Here is a 13,608-nt window from a genome sequence, read left to right as displayed (position 1 = left end):
GAACGTCTAGTGAAAAGGTACCAGAGCAAACTAAACAAGCTGACATTTTTATTTTTTTTAAAAAAAGCAAAGACTTTCCCATAGAAATCCATTCCTTTGGACCAGGAAAACAGGTTTCAAAATACAAAAAAGGGGAAAAAGAATTTCTCATAATAATGTTGTGCATCTTCAGAGTCTTGAATCTGGGGGGGCTAAATGTCTTAAGTTCAGGGGTAGGAAATCCTTTGGCCTCCAGATGTTATTGGACATCAAGCTCAGCTAGCAAGGCCAACAGGGATGCAACATCTGGATAGCCATAGATGCCACATCACTGTTTTAGCTGATAAAACTATCAGTGGCAAAGCGGATTACTTCAGAATTTTACAGCAGCTGGTATTTCCGAGCAGTAAATGAATAAAACACTATATTTCCCACAATCTGATTCTTTTAAATAATTCATCATATGACTTCTGACATTTTGCAGTAGGCTTTATGATGTTTTCATGTCTTGAAATCTGGATCAGTGGTGCAGGTCAGGATACTGGATAATGCTGCGATAGGAGTTGGTGCCTCGTCTAGAACACACTGCCAACCATATTTCTTTTTAATCAGTTCAGTTATAGTGCCCGTTCAGAGGTTTTGCAAAGATTTAACGCTCCTCAGTCTGACTTCTCATAGATGAATGTGTGAGCTGCAGGACGGTCCTCCAAAGTTTGAAAAGTAATGTTCAGCAGCGTCAATGCATTCCCAAAGGCTGGAAGAATGCTTAGTAGCTGAAAAAAGCCAGGACACAACCCAAAGAAGCAAGTGGAGTACCTTATGCATTATATCTTGCACTGCCCCTTATACAGTGATACCTCAGGTTAAGTACTTAATTCGTTCCAGAGGTCCGTTCTTAACCTGAAACTGTTCTTAACCTGAAGCACCACTTTAGCTAATGCGGCCTCCTGCTGCCGCTGCACCACCGGAGCATGATTTCTGTTCTCATCCTGAAGCAAAGTTCTTAACCTGAGGTACTATTTCTGGGATAGCAGAGTCTGTAACCTGAAGCGTATGTAACCTGAAGCGTTACCCGAGGTACCAATGTATAATGAAGCAAGAGAAATATTTTTGGCACCTATAATGACAAGGTCCCCTGGCCAGAACCCCTCTGACATGATTTTATATCTCCTTCCAGACACAGATAAGTATGTGACCTGGCATGTAGCACTCTTTGCAACTGCCACTAGGAAAATTAGAGCAAATTATATAGCCAAGGTAGCCACCAACTGTAAAGGAGATGAATTTATTTGACCCTATCTACATCTACATCAAACTGTATTCTATCTTTATCACCAAACTCCAAATATAATTGCACATTGTATTAATTAACATTATTTTAATATATTAGTGACCATGTGATAATTTAAGCTTATAAATTTTATTGTTTAATGTCTTAACTTGTATATTACGGTACTTTTATAGCTCTGTTTAGAGTAGGTAATGTCTTGATAATATACATGTTTTTGTAGCCTTATTGGAGTTCACCGATTGCGTCTGTGTTGCTCCTGGACAGGAGGAAGGAAGTCAAATGACACCGAGGGTTGGTTCAGAGAAAGAGTTCTTTATTTCTGCTCTCCGGAACAGCAGAAAGGCACCTGTGTGGTGTGTCCACAGCAAGTCCAAAGAAATGAGAAATTTTATGCAGTATATATATCCTCCAGGCACCCTCTCCCTCCTTCCCCAGGAATCCAACCACATCAGCCTATACACGCAGGTTGACTTCACATGTGTTCCTGCTCCGGTATTCTTAACCATAAAATGGTATTCCTTCCTGTACTTCTGACCATAAAAGTGTATTCCTTCCTGTACTTCTGACCATAAAGGCTATTCCTGTTCCTACTCTTATCTTGGAGCAAGAGGTCACCAACTCCAAGAACACACTCTGGCGCTGTTCCCAGACTAGGTGTCTATGTGTCAGAGTGTGTCCAGGACGTAAGATAAGACCTAGACATGTCATCCCTGTTCTACTGGAACAGTCAAGGCCATCCTTGCCATCATGAACTGATAAAGGAGATGACTCTGAGCACTTGTTTATTCAGCCGGGTTTTTGTTTATACATTGACTCAGAGCTCAAGTTAATGGATTTTAGCTAAGGAAAAATAGGGATTTTGGTGCCTGTTTCACACTGCCTGCACAGTCAGTTTTGGGTTTGGGAATCCCATTCCTTCATTTTAAGTTTTTGTATCAATTCAGTATATTTTCTTTTAATTGTTGAATGATTCTGTGTACATTGCGGTAGCCTTTGGCTATGTGCAATAAAACTGACTAAGTGTTCAGGTTTCCAGCCACTCCATCCCAACTCCTTCTTTCTGTGCTCTTCCTTCCAAAAGCCAGCCAGCTTTACGGTGGCCAGGTTTGCAGATGATACTGAACGGTTCAGAGTCCTTTTAACAAAAAAGAGATGATGAAGATCCTACAAGCAGAGTGAATGGGTAGTAAAATGGCAGATGCAATTCACTGTAAACAAGCGCAAAAAATGATGCATATCAGGGCAAAAAACAACAACACCCCCCAAAATGCCATCAATTTCACATGTACATCCACAGGGTCTGAATTGGCAGTGAAATGCAACCTTGGAGTCATAGCGGATAGCTCAATTGTCAACTCAATGTGTGGCAGCTGTGAAAAAGGCAAATTCCACGCTAGTGATCATTAGGAAAGGAACTGGAAACAAAACTGCCAATGTCACAATGCCATTATGCAAATCTACGGTGAAACTGCATTTGGAATACTGTGCACAGTTCTAGTCACCTCAACTCATAAGGGCTATTGCAGAGTTTTAAAAGGTTCTGAAAAAGGCAGCTGAAATTATTAAGGGGGTGGAGCAACTTCTCTTTGCATAAAGGTTATTTTTGTGACTTTTTAGCTGAGAGAAAAGGCGAGTAAGATGATAGAATGATAGAAGCTTATAAAAGTATTCATGGCATGCAGAAAGTGGGTGGTGACAAGCTTTATTTCTCCCTCTCATATTACTAGAGTTTGTGGACATCCGTTTTAGCTGAATATTGGAAGATTCAGTATAGACTCACATTCAGCACAGTTGTCCCCGCAGGTGACAATGATTGCTTCCAACATGGATGGCTTTAAAAGAGGATTTTTTTTGGGGGGGGGGTGGAGGATCGTGGAGGACAAGGATAAAAAAGCCTACCAGCAATCATGGGTATGTTCTACCTCCACTGTCAGAGGCAGTATGATATCATTGTTTGAATTCCAGCTCCATGATTGCAGTCATGGGTTTGTTGTCTTTCACATGGTGGTATGTGTTTTGACTCCACAGAGTGGGAAGTGACGGAAACAGGATACAGTGGTGCCCCGCAAGACGAACGCCTCGCAAGACGGAAAACCCGCTAGACGAAAGGGTTTTCCGTTTTGGAGACGCTTCGCAAAACGAATTTCCCTATGGGCTTGCTTCGCAAGACGAAATGTCTTGCGAGTTCCTATGGGTTTTTTCCCCTCCCCCCCTTTTCCTAAGCAGCTAAGCTGCTTATCAGCTGATCCGCTAAAAGCCGCTAAACTGCTAATAGCGCTAATCCGCTAAGCTGTCAATGGGCTTGCTTCGCAAGACGAAAAAACCGCTATACGAAGAGCCTCACGGAACGGATTAATTTTGTCTTGCGAGGCACCACTGTATTTGTGTTACTGTGTTCCGTGAAGTGGGACTATTGTCCTTTGTTCTTTTTCTCTTTGCTGTCTGATGCTAGAAAAAGAGGGAGCCATGTTGCAGTGCTCCCTGTGTAAATAAAGCAGATTAGCCAAAATGCTGAGTTGCTGAGGTCTGTCACGCAAGGTGCGCAAACTCTGCGGATCCCTAAGTGTGCTGGTGTCTTTTGAAGCTCCTGAACGATCAACCAGGAGGGAGGGAACATGCCAGGCGGGCATGTGTCTCTACCAGGGTCCTACTCGAGTGTAGGCTGAACTCCTGACAACCATTTCCTGGGAATCATAGGAGGGCATAGTACTGCTGTGCTCATGTTCTGCTCGCAAGTTTCCCACAGGTATTTGGTTGGCCACTGTGAGAACAAGATGCTGGCCTCATGGGTCTTGTTAGGCTCTTATTATGTTCTCCCTGAGCTTACAAAGTCCACAATGAGCTTTTTTGGGTTCCTTCTCTCCCATTTGGTATATTTTTGCTATTCATTTTTTCTCTTAATGTAAGTTTCACCAACCCTTCTGATATCTCCTCCTTGTGAGAGGGTGGCTACGAAAGGACTTGCATTTGGGCAAGTGAGCCCGCCGTTGGTATTTGTGATATTACACCACCAGTGGACATGACTTTGCTCCTGCAGAATTAATGCTCAGCATACAGGCAGCTTACATGGAAGTCATAAAAAAGACTTGTGTGTTTGCTATTGGTGTGTGGAAAGTGTGGATAGAAGCCTCTCAGAATACTAGAACATGCAGTGATGTAATGAAGCTGGATAGCAGTAGATTCAAGGCCAACCACGTAACTATCAGGGGACTTCTTTGCCACAAGGTATACTAATGATCTCTAGCTCAGATGGCTGGTTTTTCTTTTGTTAAGTATTAGACAAATTAATGAGTAAGCCTCTGAGTTGTTAATGGAACTTCCATGTAGATCTGAATACCAGGCTCTTGAGGCATACCATAGGGGGAAAACTATAATTTAGGGTCAAACTAGATGTGACACCATTCATGCAATTAGCAATTATTCCTGAACCAGATCCTCCTCCCTCCAGGCATTCTGTTTGCATCTAGAGAAAAGCTCCAATCGCTGTGCTAAAAGAACATTTATACAATTGCTAGTCGTGGGTATGGGTTCCTGTCCAGTTTTGCGCTATGAAACCCTTCTTGTCTGAGACATCTGGCTGCTGGTTGTTGGAAACAGAATGTTGAATTAGTGCTCTGATCCAGTAATACAGTTATTATCCTCTGAAATGCAAAAGCCCTGATGCAGAATGAATTCCCTTCAGTAACCGGATAGAGAGGGGCATGTATCTGTAAAAAAAACACATCCAGACCATTCAGTGGGCCTTATATGCCCATCACAGTGCAGATGGAGTTGCATATCCTTGCCATATTGGCTGTGGTCAAGGGAACCTGCATATGCATGCCACTGGCCTTTTTTGCTGGATCCAGGGAAACACTTTTGCCTTCTAGGTTCAAATAGGAATGCTGCGAGTGTGTGTTGTCGATCTTTGCAATATTTTAGTGCTTACATTTCCAGTCTTGGCAGGTAGAAATGAAAAATAATGGGGAGGGGAGGAGAGTTAAGTGGTCATTTTCAAACGTCAGAAAAGTTTTGGTTCACTTAGCATCTGAGCTCTAGGTTGAAGGTTCAGATCACTGCTTTGGTTACCCTTGACTTTAACTGGCTGAGAGAGAATGAGAAAAATAGACCACAAATGAATCACAGTCTTAAATTGTTGGGCATTTTGCCAGCAGCTGAGCTATTAAAGCTGGCTTTCCCATCAACGCTTAAGCAACAGGTTTTTGAGAAGTCAGCTTTAAGAGGACAGCTAAAGTTAGATAAAGGGCTTTATTGCTTAAGCCCCAACTAATGAGCTCTTGAGTGTTTTAAGGCCGTTTTGCCAATCATTCTCTACTTTCTCGCGCGCACACACACTGCAGTAATTAAGGATCTGTTTACATTTCAGCTGCGGACCTAAAATGTTATAACTCAAACACATTGTGTGTGTGTGTGTGTGTGTGTGTGTGTGTGTTGGGGTGAGAATTCAGAGTACTATTTATCACCTGCAAAAGGTATCTCAGGGATTGCTTTCTGCCACAAGCCCTTCTCCACACATTAAGATCTGCAGAGACAGCCTTGCACCATGTCTTGCTGCTTGCTGAAGTTCCATCTGCGGAGCCAGGGAGCATAGCTTTGGGATAGTGGTACCCACTCTGTGGAGTACCCTCCCTAGACAGCCTTCAACTTTATTTCCTCCTCTTATACCCATCCCTCTGGCATCCCTTTCCTGCCCATTGGATTCAAACCCTCCTTCATAATATCTCTACCCCACCCTATTCCCATCCTGAGCTATTGCTGGTTTACTTTTAACTTCTAAAAGGGGAAGAGGCAGCATGGAAATGTTTTAGTAAATTAATAAATAAATCCTGCCTAGTCCTTCATGTTATGACAGCTCATCCAAACACTATCAGAGGCGCCATCACCGTAGACTCCCTCAGTACATCACAGTGCCTGCGAAATGTTCTCTTCCAGGTTTTTTGTTCTCTCAGCTTCCATTTCTTCCTGTTAACAGCTGGGAGCAAATCCAGCTGTGATAGATACAGCTCCGCATATATATATATTTCCATACAATTGCACAGTATATGCACTTGTTCTTTTTCCCTTTCCCAGTTCTGCTTTAGTGAATTGATTCATTCCTGCCCAATTTCTGTGTCCTTGCTTTACATTGCTCCATTTCCACTTTCCAAAACTGTTTCAGTGGTTGATCCCCTCCCTAAACGTCTTGCCAACATTTATATACTTCTTCATTCTAGTCTGATGGTTTGTTTGCTTTTGCAATGTACCTGGTCTCAACTGCTATGGGTGGGTAATAATATATTAAAAATAGTATATTGTAAGACCCTCCCCATCTCAATAAAAGAAAAAGAAAAATCCAGAGAAAGTTGTGTGGGCTTAGACATCCTGTTATATCATACGAGACTTCCAATAGTCATGAATAACTTCGTCTCCTGCTTTCTTTAGAACTTAGATACCATTATTGTTTTCCAGGATTGGATTTTAAATATAACTATTAATCCTTTCCCATCATTTCACACTCTTCCTGCCTTCTGAAAAATTTACCTCCCCAGCTCTAAATGTAGCTTATTTCACAGTTGCACATTCTACTGGTGCACTGAGGAGGGGTGGGGGGAAACTGGCAATGCAACAGCCCCAAACCACCTAGTGAGTACATGTTCCACTGTCAAGAAGTTGTTTTTCAATGCAATGCCAGTGCAACCCTGTGTTCTATCTTGTAAGGTAGGGGTACCAGACATCCCCCTTTCCTGGGGACAGTCCCCAGATTTACGAATAAGTCCCCGGACAAATTCAATCCCTGGGAAATGCAGCAGCGACAGTCTCAGCAGCCTGGAGCAGTTGGCTCTGGCTGGCTTCAGGAGCTGCTTGGAAGTTCCCATATGATGGTGGTGCAGGGGCTCTAAGATGCAGTTTCCGGGCTGCCTCCACCTTCCCTGACCCCAGCAACTAAGCTGGGAAGGGAGGCTTCATGCTGCCTATCAGAGCAGCCCCCAAACTCCTAATTGTGTACAAGCAGGAGGGGGAGGGGATCGCACAGCTGTGAAGGGAGGCTTCACACTACCTATCAGAGCTTACATACAAACAGGAGGGGGCAGGGATCTCCCAGTTAGGCAACAGGAAGCCTCCCTTCCCAGCTGAGGGATCCCTGCCCCCTCCTGCTTGCATGCAAGTAGGAGTTGAAATATGGGTGCATCTTCTTTGTTGTTTTGGTTTTTCAATGAGGCATCAGTTTGCTTCATTTGTAGCTGATAACATTATTTAGTCTAGTTGATGGCATCTTTGATAATGACAGAATCCTGATTTCAAACGTTAGGTTTGGACAACTCACTCCTGGCTTCAGGAGTGTGAATGCAGACCCTCCAAGTGTCCCCATTTCCCAGGGACAGTCCCATATTTACAGAAGCCATCCCGGTTTCTAATTTGATCCCAAAATGTTGTGCTTTTCCTTAGGACATCCCTATTTTCATTAGCAAAATGTTGCCCCCTGAGCCAAGTTGATAAGTAACTATACAACCTTTAGAAGACATCTGAAGGCAGCCTTGCATAGGGAAGTTTTAACATGTTTGATGCTTTATTCTGTTTTTATAATTGTTGGAAGCTGCCCAGAGTGGCTGGGGTAAAATAATAATAATAATAATAATAATAATAATAATAATAGAATAGGACACACCTATTTTCATTGGAGAAGTCTTGGAGAGTATGAGGCAAACCAGCCAGTTGACACTGTATGACTGTATGTGGTGTGGACCCTGGAAGTGTCTTGCTGGTGTCTGACCAGACAGGTGAGCTCCGAAGCCCTCTGAAACCCCATCTGATTTACAGTTCATCTTGGCCTTTGTGCTTTCCTGGTTGCAAAGCTTCCTTTATCTTGCATCACGATGCTAGAGTTGGGTCCTTGGGAATTCATTAGAGTCTCACTGCTTCGCTAAACAGGAACCAGTATACTCTAATGAGTTTCAGCAGCACAAGAAGAACTTTATCCCTCTCTTCTGGTACCCCTCCATCAACTTATTTAATTATTTATTTTAATTCCAACCTGCAGCAACTCAAGAGATATGGAACTCATTTTGCAAGGGTTCCCAGGAGATAAAAAAGAAAAGAAAAGAAAAGTTGGCTCAGTGGTAGCATATGTTCTTTGTTGCAAAGGGGGGGGGGGAACCCCATCATGCACACATATATACACACAACACCAAAAACCACAGGTATTATCAATGGTAGAATCAGAAATCTTAAGCAGTTTGAACTGCTGTGCTCCATCAGAGGCGGAATATATGCAATAAAATTGATCAAGCAGCATAAACACAGAGAGACCTCATTCAATAAATAATTATCAAGGAACAACAGAAATCCTATGTGTAGACTGTTCCATAAAAAGGGGAAAGAAACATCATAAATGGATTCTCAAGACCTTCCTCAAATAGACAGTTGCCTATATAATATTTATTTTTTCTTTTTAGCAGGGTCACAGATGCCCATTCGCAAGAAGTATCTTAGTGAACAAGGAAAAGAAGCAACCACTGAAAGATCAAAACGTGGAGTTGAGAAGGAACGTTTGGACTTGGATTTGTCTAATGGAATGTTGGTTACATGTGGAATGAAGCAACGGTATTCAGTATAAGCTTGTTCTTCATGCTGACACCCAAACACGGTGCGTACAATGCAGATGTGGGTTACTTCCAGATGACCTGTTTGTTTAGCTTTCATCCTGATTTGCTTCCACAAAGTTTTGGGGAGGTCAGAGAGTGTGGGCTGCTTACTGAGCTCATGCTCTCATGCAGCCACAGGATGTGGCAAAAGAACAATTAGATATCTCCACCCCCATCAGATCAGCAGTATAGCGTAGGCAGAAAAATGTTGCTACTCTCCTCCAATGGGCAACTGGCTAATTACATACTGCGGTAAAAAGGATCTGAGGGAGCAATGGGATGTATGTCCTCATGCCAATGTGAAGCATGAAAGTCCTATAGCATCTTCCTTTTGAGATGAGCAAGGCAAAATCACAGACCTGCCAAAATGCAGATGAGAGGTTTTGTTCATAAAGCACTATAGATGGTCTCTGCCACCAATGAAGAATGCTGCCTTAAAATTGTGACTGTAACTGTGTTTCCTTTTGTTACTATGTTATCTTTTACTGCAAGAATAACCTTTCTTTGTATACATTGTGTTTGCTTTCTCCTTATGCCCTCTCTTACATGCACACACTCATACAGTGGTACCTTGGATTACAAACACTTCAGGTTACAGACTCTGCTAACCCAGAAATAGTTCCTTGGGTTAAGAACTTTACCTCAGGATGAGAACAAAAATCGCACGCCGGTGGCAGCGGGAGGCCCCATTAGCTAAAGTGGTACCCCAGGTTAAGAACGGTTTCAGGTTAAGAATGGACCTCCGGAATGAATTAAGTATGTAACCAGAGGTACCACTGTACCGTGTTTCCCTGCACTTAAGATTTGAGGTGTATAGTTATTGTTTCTGACGATGTTTTTAAGAGTCAAATTGCAGCTGGTTGTCTGAATCTTTGGTCACATGTCACTGTTATTAGAGTGACTACAGGGCTTTTTTCTTTCCATTCTAATGACTGGTTGTGTCCAAATAGAAAAGTCAACTGACTGTAGTCACACTCCCTTTATATATTTTTTGTGTTCCTCTACCCATTAATATATCTTGGAATTAAGAGCTCTCAAACAGGTATACCCCTTTCTCAGCTTATTATTATTATTATTATTATTATTATTATTATTATTTTAGGAGGGCAGGAGGTTAATGCCTAGCATTATGGAATTCTAATCTTGTGGGAATGTAGGAGATTAGAAAAGGAGCTATGTGTTTGCCTGAGCTAGGGCAAACTTGGTTATTGTCATAAACTTTTGTCTGCAGCTCATGGCAGTACTTTGACTCAATGCCACAATCTCTATCAGCCACATATCTTCCGAAAAGAGCTTGCAAATCAAAGTCAGATTTTTTTTTTCAATAGAAGAAGAAAAACAGCTTTTTGAGTGCACTATTCTGCAATACTAGCTGAATACAGTGGTGCCTCGCAAGACGAATGCCTCGCAAGACGAAAAACCCGCTAGACGAAAGGGTTTTCTGTTTTTCGAGGTGCTTCGCAAGACGAATTTCCCTATGGGCTTGCTTCGCAAGACGAAAACGTCTTGCGAGTCTTGCGATTTTTTCACTCCCCCCCTTTTTCTAAGCCGCTAAGCCGCTAATAGCTGCTTAGCCGCTTTGCCGCTAATAGCCGCTAAGCCGCTAATAGCACTAATCCGCTAAGCCGCTAATAGGGTTGCTTCGCAAGACGAAAAAACCGCAAGACGAAGAGACTCGCGGAACGGATTATTTTCGTCTTGCGAGGCACCACTGTACCAATGAAGTTGTATATATGTATCCCCCCCAAATCTGGAAAAACCCCAGTGACCATGCCACTATAATATTGGTAGGTGCAGAAAATCCCTCTGTCTCTCAGGCAGGAACCTCAATACTCAGCTTAAAATTGCAGAGAGAAGCAGATCAGCCAGCTCTTGAACTATCAGCCAAGTATGCGTATTATAGCATTTGTTTCACTGTACAATACTTCTAAGATTGTGTTTATTCACCTGTCTGTTCACCTATTCACGTATTACACCTGCATAGTGGTAATGCAGCTACCAAATTGCTCCATTTTGCAACCAGACCAATTTCAGCACACAGTGAAGTAAACACAAAGGAGGGAGGGGAAGAGAGTATCCTCAAACTGCTATAAAAATGTGATCTGTCCATAACACAGACAATCAGACAAAAGCTTTCCTGGTATAATGGTCTTTGAATGCACCACATAGTGATAACTGAGCTTAGTCATTTGAATCTGTTCATGGATGGAAAGGTGGATGAGAGAAACAAATCTGAAACTTTGTGGGTGCTAAGATACTGCGAAGGGGTGATTTGGAGCAGGGAAAATATGAGTGAGGAAAGGGTTACACATCCACCCATCTTGTGCTTCTGCATTCCCAAGAGCCTCTTCTGGAAGTAGTTTCCCCAAATACTGTAACATGTATTTGTACCTTATTCTATTGAGGTTTGGCACCTGCAGATCATTTGGTAGCAATTACAAGTCCAAGTGTGGCTCAGCACAAGGCAAGGCATATCAGAACCATGGATAGCTCCCAGGGATTCCTGCTGGCTGTTGTGTGAAAGGACAGAGTCATCAGTTTTCAAAAGGATGAAGCACGGCAGGGCATTCCCTTCCAGTGACTCCACCACTTTGAGAGAGCTGCATGCAAACTTTAAAGCAGGGGTGGGGAACTACTGCACCTCTAGATGTTGCTGAATTACAATTCCCATTAGCCACAGCAACCATGGCCAATGGCCAGGGATGATGGGAGTTGTAGTTCAGCAATTTATGGAAGGCTCAAAGTTCCCCAAACCTGATTTAAAGGGTCCAAAACTGATTCTGCAGTTGCATGGTCTTGTCTAGGTGTGGTCATCCTCACAGACTGACAATGATGGGAGAGTAGTGTCTTCAGGCTGGGACAGCGTAGAAGGCAGTGCTGAGTGGGACAACTGGTGAGTGATGTCAGTCCAAGTCCCTGGGGCCCTAATATTTTGCTCGTAGTGTGTTTCTCTCTTACATATGTTCTGTAGGTGTACCTGCTTGTATGAGGTGTCTGTCAATAAATGTGCACTGGGAAGACTCAGGATTGTGGTGGCAGGTGGACCCCACCACATATTTCAGCACATTCAATAGATTGTGATATCAGACATAATGTGCATACAAAGTATGTTGCTCAGCTTTCCAATGTTATCAGGATCCCTCAAACATTCAGTCAAACTGTGTTGGTTATCTGAAAAGGACTTGGGTCCAAAGGCATGTGGAGTAACTGGAGTATGAGTTGTCCTAGGATGCTTAGTATAGGTCTACTATCTTTTTCCCCCCTTAGGGGGGTTGGACAGCCCTTGAGTTGCCCCAATATCTATCCAGTGACTGCTCCAGCTCACAAGAGCTCAAAAGCGCACCCGTCTCCGCCCGCGATAAAATCGGAAGTACAACAGTTATTATTTTCTGTCTTCTTGTTGCACAACATGGTTGGGTTTCATGCCTAATGATATCAAGTGTGAGTGGGGAAAACATGTGTTTGGAAACCCATGCATCATTTAACTATACTTGTTATCAGGGAAGCCATGGCTAGTGCTGCAGACCTTAGACTTGGGACTGTGACAGTGAGGCCCAGGTGCACTTCTTCTTGCATCACCAGAGCAGTGAGCAGGTAGTAGAGTTTAGATCCTTGCTCCTCTGCAGCAGCAGCACCATCTAGATCAGCCTTTCTCAACCTGTGGATCCCCAGATGTGGTTGAACCACAACTCCCATCACCCCTTGCTAGCAAGGCTCAGGGATGATGGGAGTTGTAGTCCAACAATATCTGGGGACACACAGGTTGAGAACTGCTGATCTAGATGGTCAGATACTGCAACTTTTCAGTCCAGCAAAATCACATGACACGAGGAGTTGCTAACACATCACTTCTGACTTTGGCCTGTTTCCTCTGGAAAACTTGCCAGGGTCTACTGAACTGCTTTCCTGTCTCCAGGTTACTAGCTCTGATGTTGCCTCTGTGTAATTTGTGATCCAGCACATGAAAGAAGAAGTTGTAGATTATCTATTAAGCCTTGTTTGTCCAAGAGAACTGGAACTGAATGGTGTCTCTTCCATGGCGTTTTGTAGAAGTTAATATCAAGTGTTCATATTCTATTTGTTCTTGGCTTAGGGAGAAGTAATTTTGTGTTGCTTATGCAAAAGGAAAAGGAAAGTAGAACAGCTGAATTATTTAAGATCTTCTCACCCATGCAGTGATTGAAATAACTCCCATTCGTAACCTTTGAGTGCTGCTGGTTTTATTATTGATAATAATATGTTGAATATTTATTGGAAAAAGGATAGGGAGATGTGACTGAGCCCTTGCTCTTCTCACCTCAGATATAATACTGGTTTCAAATGATTAAGTGATCTAGGTTAATACAGTATTTTGTGTTCCCTGGAAAGCAGATCACATGCAATCAATATTGCTAGCTTCATCTTTAGTTTAAGCCTCCCCCCGCCACCCAATGCAGCAGTGAGCCACAGACTTGTGAAGTCCTAGTCGAGTCTTAGCAGGATCAATCCTATAAGACTAATTATGTGGAAAGAATAACTTCTTTTGTAGAGCAGTTGTCAGAGGGATGGTTATTGTGTGTGAAGTGGCACAAGCGAATATATACAGATGTAGATCCAGATAATTATTTTTTCCTCTTTCCTTTTGGCGGAAGCTCTTGCACCAAAATTATGTTGTAACTTGTTTTGTATTGGAAAAATCTGTGCATCTCTGGGGGTTTTTTGCTCCTTAATTAGCAG

General features: G+C 42.8%; 1 protein-coding gene across 6 annotated transcripts in view; it reads left to right on the top strand.

Moving 5' to 3' along the window:
- Positions 1 to 13,608, top strand: part of CDH18 (cadherin 18) — a 639,311-nt gene that overhangs the window by 409,979 nt on the left and 215,724 nt on the right. For 4 of the 6 annotated variants that reach the window (XM_079984956.1, XM_079984960.1, XM_079984958.1 and 1 more), the window contains one exon: positions 8,704 to 8,894. The exons of 1 other annotated variant lie outside the window; for it this stretch is intronic. The gene's annotated coding sequence lies outside the window, so the exon portion shown is untranslated. The remainder of the gene's footprint in view (positions 1 to 8,703; positions 8,895 to 13,608) is intronic. One more of the 6 variants, XM_079984957.1, reaches the window with a different exon arrangement.

Source organism: Podarcis cretensis, assembly GCF_951804945.1.
Source record: "Podarcis cretensis genome assembly, chromosome: 7".
Taxonomy (NCBI): Eukaryota; Metazoa; Chordata; class Lepidosauria; order Squamata; family Lacertidae; genus Podarcis; species Podarcis cretensis.
The sequence above is the reverse complement of the archived record's forward strand: the minus strand, read 5'-3'. Positions and strand labels throughout refer to the sequence as shown.